The sequence below is a fragment of the Enoplosus armatus genome, chromosome 16 (genome assembly GCF_043641665.1).
Source record: "Enoplosus armatus isolate fEnoArm2 chromosome 16, fEnoArm2.hap1, whole genome shotgun sequence".
Lineage (NCBI taxonomy): Eukaryota > Metazoa > Chordata > Actinopteri > Centrarchiformes > Enoplosidae > Enoplosus > Enoplosus armatus.
In genome coordinates this window covers 2,563,673-2,569,672 of record NC_092195.1, presented here as the reverse complement: position 1 = coordinate 2,569,672, position 6,000 = coordinate 2,563,673, and positions in this window count along the sequence as shown.

The window sequence follows — 6,000 nt, the reverse complement described above, 5'->3', positions numbered from 1 at the left end:
AGTGAATCTTTTCAGCAAGCAATGAGCAATTACAGAATTCTGGATCAGATGTGCCTCTCCCTAACCAACAACAGTGTTGATCAGTCCACAGTCTGACAAACTACATTTCCCTGATCCAGTGTATTTAAACAAGTACGGACAAAAGAATGTGCACGGGCATTGTCCTGTCTTCTGATTGGCTCCACAATAGAAATCTGCTCTATTTTGTTTTTTGGGGGGGTTTTTTAAATTTACTTTTTAAGTAAATTGTGGGAGAAACCGAAGCACTCGGAGTAAACCCTCAGCAACACAGTGAGCACGCATGTACTCCTCACAGCAAGGGGGTTGAGGCCCGAAAATGAACCCTCACCTTAATGCTGCGAGGCCCCAGTGTTGAACACTGAGGCACCTGTGCAGCCCTGAGAGACCTGAAGTCCTGCATCGTATCCAGGTTGAACTCTAGCCATACTGAGCCTACTAGCACAGACGATAAGCTGGACATGAGATGGGATTTCAGGCCCCAATGGACCTTTTTTCACAACAGAGGTTTTGACTTGTCAAAGCAAGAGCCAGCAAGCACATTACTAGGATCCTGGAACTAGCTCACAAAAAAGGTGCTTTTCCTGCTGTGTCAAGTCAACATGTCGGCTGTGAAAAAGGTCCGTACCACCCACCCACCCACCCTAGGACAGCCAGCGATTACTCTTTGCGGCAACATTTGAAGCAGGCAGATAAAGGCTTGACCATGGTCGTGCAAATCGATTTGAACATGGTGCAAAGCCTGCTTCTCTTTTTTGGTGTCACCAGGTGCAGCAAGCATGCTGATTTTGTTTTTTGGGGGGGTTTTTTAAATTTACTTTTTAAGTAAATTGTGGGAGAAACCGAAGCACTCGGAGTAAACCCTCAGCAACACAGTGAGCACGCATGTACTCCTCACAGCAAGGGGGTCGAGGCCCGAAAATGAACCCTCACCTTAATGCTGCGAGGCCCCAGTGTTGAACACTGAGGCACCTGTGCAGCCCTGAGAGACCTGAAGTCCTGCATCGTATCCAGGTTGAACTCTAGCCATACTGAGCCTACTAGCACAGACGATAAGCTGGACATGAGATGGGATTTCAGGCCCCAATGGACCTTTTTTCACGACAGAGGTTTTGACTTGTCAAAGCAAGAGCCAGCAAGCACATTACTAGGATCCTGGAACTAGCTCACAAAAAAGGTGCTTTTCCTGCTGTGTCAAGTCAACATGTCGGCTGTGAAAAAGGTCCGTACCACCCACCCACCCACCCACCCTAGGACAGCCAGCGATTACTCTTTGCGGCAACATTTGAAGCAGGCAGATAAAGGCTTGACCATGGTCGTGCAAATCGATTTGAACATGGTGCAAAGCCTGCTTCTCTTTTTTGGTGTCACCAGGTGCTTTTTTAGAGTCTCAATTATAATTTTGTAAATTGATGCATTCTGTGACACCATGCACATCCGCAGTATACCTGCACTGCCCATTATCTTGCACAGATCCTTGTGCACTGCCTTGACTGTCCGTTTAATATGGGGGCCACTTAGCTTGACAGCAATGTCAGAGCCTGCGATCTCTGCCCTCAGCATATCGAACAGTGTCACGGAGGTGACTTGCATGAAATCATCGGACAGACTAATGGTCGAATTTTTCAGAATCTGGTTCACCAGCCCTGACACCAGCATCACGTATGAGTGTTCGTCATACTCTTGGACTGGGGGTGCTGTGGTCTCACAAGCAGCTTCATCATTGATAGCTGGGTCATCAGCGATAGAAGCTGGTGCTGCTGCTGCTTCAGACACAAGTGCGGGACCTTCCGGGACCAAGGAGTGCTCTTCGAGTGTCCTCTTGTCCTCTTTTGTCGATGTCTCCAACATTGACTTGGTTTCAGTGGTATCAGCTTTTGTTTCCAAACTTGGCTGCTGACATTTCGTCTCACTACCAGAGCAGGGAGCGCATGCAAATTCTTTAAGTGCTTTCACGATGCAGCTAAACCTTCCCTTTCGTCTGCAGGTGAAAGACTTGGAGACAGCTTTGAGTTTGCCTTCCTCACTGTTTCCTGCGCTGGAATCTTGGTCTGGGGATTTACTGATGTTTACATCTACTGGTGCTGCTGCTGCTTCCGACACAAATGTGGGACCTTCCGGGACCAAGGGGTGCTCTTCGAGTGCAAGACAACCCACTTCTCTCTTAATCTGCCTCAGAGCAACACTCACACGGTCCTTCTTTCGCTCATGCTGTTGCGCCTGCTGGTTGAGCCAGTTCCACATCAGCTTCATAAACTTGTCCACTTCAGTCTTGATCTCGATCTTAAACTCCAGCCTGTATCTTTTGCCAACCTTTAGATGGTGGGATACTACATCACACAGCTGCTCGGCCGTCATTTTGTGCTGACCATTGGAAATGTCACTGGCAAGCCTTTGGTAGAGGCACTCCTCATCTGTGCCCTTCCTAACTTCCGGATCTTCCTTTAGTGGGATCATGTGCTCCACCAGGCGATCCACCCCCTCAATCAGCAACTTTAGTGATGCTTTTTCTGTAGTTGATGGGAGGCAGCTAAGGTTGCTCCTCAGTTTTGCCACAAAGCTGAGGATTGACACCTTGGCAAATTTTTGGACAAAAAATGCCTTGATTTTACCTCCCACCCTTTTCCAGCAGGAAGTAGATTTAACCTCTGATTCAGACTTCTTCTTAGGTGTGCCATCTGTCTCAAATTCAAGTTCTTCCATTAAGACTCGAACAATCTCCGATGCTGCTTTGTCTGTATCCTGGGAGGCGCTGGACACAAGCATGCTGATTTCCTGGTCGTCATTGAACTCGAAGACACTGACATCACTCGCCTGCTCCTCCAGGATCTTCTTCACGGCTTTGGTGGTTGTAACCATGAAGCTTTCCCCAGAAGAAACTTGCTCTGGTCCGTCCACTTCCAGAGGAGTTGCGGGGGTCTGTCTAGACTTGTCCTCTTTTGTCGATGTCTCCAACATTGACTTGGTTTCAGTGGTATCAGCTTTTGTTTCCAAACTTGGCTGCTGACATTTCGTCTCACTACCAGAGCAGGGAGCGCATGCAAATTCTTTAAGTGCTTTCACGATGCAGCTAAACCTTCCCTTTCGTCTGCAGGTGAAAGACTTGGAGACAGCTTTGAGTTTGCCTTCCTCACTGTTTCCTGCGCTGGAATCTTGGTCTGGGGATTTACTGATGTTTACATCTACTGGTGCTGCTGCTGCTTCAGACACAAATGTGGGACCTTCCGGGACCAAGGGGTGCTCTTCGAGTGCAAGACAACCCACTTCTCTCTTAATCTGCCTCAGAGCAACACTCACACGGTCCTTCTTTCGCTCATGCTGTTGCGCCTGCTGGTTGAGCCAGTTCCACATCAGCTTCATAAACTTGTCCACTTCAGTCTTGATCTCGATCTTAAACTCCAGCTTGTATCTTTTGCCAAGTTTTAGATGGTGGGATACTACATCACACAGCTGCTCGGCCATCATTCCGTGCTGACCATTGGAAATGTCACTGGCAAGCCTTTGGTAGAGGCACTCCTCATCTGTGCCCTTCCTAACTTCCTGATCTTCCTTTAGTGGGATCATGTCCTCCACCAGGCGATCCACCCCCTCAATCAGCAGCTTTAGTGATGCTTTTCCTGTAGTTGATGGGAAGCAGCTAAGGTTGCTCCTCAGTTTTGCCACAAAGCTGAGGATTGACGCCTTGGCAAATTTTTGCACAAAAAATGCCTTGATTTTATTTCCCACCCTTTTCCAGCAGGAAGTAGATTTAACCTCAGATTCAGACTTCTTCTTAGGTGTGCCATCTGTCTCAAATTCAAGTTCTTCCATTAAGACTTGAACAATCTCCGATGCTGCTTTGTCTGTATCCTGGGAGGCGCTGGACACAAGCATGCTGATTTCCTGGTCGTCATTGAACTCGAAGACACTGACATCACTCGCCTGCTCCTCCAGGATCTTCTTCACGGCTTTGGTGGTTGTAACCATGAAGCTTTCCCCAGAAGAAACTTGCTCTGGTCCGTCCTCTTCCAGAGGAGTTATGGGGGTCTGCCTTGACTGTTTTGTCGATGTCTCCAACATTGACTTGGTTTCAGTGGTATCAGCTTCCGCTTCTAAACTTACCTGCTGACCTTTCGTGTCAATACTGGAGCTGAAAATGCATGAGCATTTTTTAAGTATTTTCACCATGTGCCTTACTATTGCCCTTAGTCTGCGGGTGGAAGACTTGGAGACAGCTTTGAGTTTGCTTTCCTCACCGTTGCCTGCACTGTTTTCACTTCCCCCAGAACCTTTGGAGAGCTCGGAGTTTACCCTCTCCGTTATTTCGTCTACCACGAGCTCTGTCACCCATTTTGTGCTCGGGTAACCGATGTCATGCGTAACACCCATCACCTCCGCAAAAGTGAGTGAAATAGTGTCACCCAGACAAATGTAGACTTCGTCTGCATGTATACTGATGTTTTTCTGTGACCCATCAGATCCAGAAGTGTACGTGAATGGTTTGGGAGGACTTTGCGTCGAGTCACTCCGGTCAGGTGGGCTTTTCAATGCATCACAAATGTGTCTGGTTATAATGTTAATTACATCCACACACATGTTCATTATGATGCTTTCTGTGGCCTTGTCAATAGACCCAGATTTCAGCTCGGCCCACTGTACCGCCATCAGCTTCTCCAGGAATTGTTGAAAGAGTGGGCGAAGAGCGTCTGTTGTGGCCAGCGGAAGGGCCTGATCCATCTCCTCTTGTGTGCGTGTGGTATTCATAGCCCCGGCTTGTATCAGTTTGTAGTCACTGTGTTCGTCTCTTTGAAGGATGTGAATGTGTTCTGGTAAATCTGAACTAAACTAACACTTGATTTAGGTCTTCTATACAAGCTCATAGGCCAGATATTAGCCTACTTGTAAGTATAGAAATGCTCCTTTGCCTTTGATCTCTGACATCATCAATGACATCATGACATTCCAAAAGGACTTCACAGTAAAAATAAAAGGAACTTAAAAGAAAACATTTGAAGCCCCGCCCCCAAACAACGACTGTCCAATCATAGCATAGCAACCGTATCTAGGCATGGCAGGACTGGCAAGGTTGTTTTTTTTTGTCTTTGCCTTTGTTGAAACAATTCAAAAATAAACACATGCAAAATACAGGAATTATAACAAACATAGAACAAAAGTACGTGGTTACTGTTAATTAAATAACAACTGTACATAGATTAAATAAATTAATAATGACTATAGATACATAAACAAATAAAAAATAATAATTTACTGAGTTTCTAAATCAAAAATAGGGAAAAAATATTAATCAAAAACAACATATAATTTCGTAGAGCTTATAATTTTATCCAAAATGAGGGATGTTCTGAATGGTGTTTACCAGGATACACCAAAAACACCAAAAATAGCGACCTTGGACAGCGTCTGCACCACAAACGGTGGAGTACAGGTCAGAATCCTGGACAGCAGCGCCACAAAGGGCTGGGAAAGACTTTGCACGGAGGTAGCTGACATTATTAGTTAACATACTAAAACACTTCATGCGCATTCAATGCTGTGTGCTCAAAGGTAAGCCCATCTTCAGTGTGAACAATATGAGTGAAGTTTGTACATATGGAATTGAAACGTCCTACATCTTATTTCTCAGCATCGATATATTGAAATGTAGCCTGCCCTAAAGTATAAGTCTGCAGAAAAATAATGTAGTGACAGTGTGATTTAACATGAATCCCAAAGTTTACATACATATGCCCCCACTACTAAGGAAGACTGACTGGCTAGTCTACCCACTCATCCACCTTACCAAAAAAAGGAAAGGTGCTTCAGAGTCTTGCTGAGACTGCTCTCTGCCCAGTCTACTTTCTTTTTTTTTTTTTCCAAAATATTTTTATTGAAAGCCACAATACAATACTTTCAATTTCATAAATACAAATTGCCTTTTCTTTTCTTTTTTACACACACATACGTACACAGTCACATCACCAACACACATACTACTGGTTATTC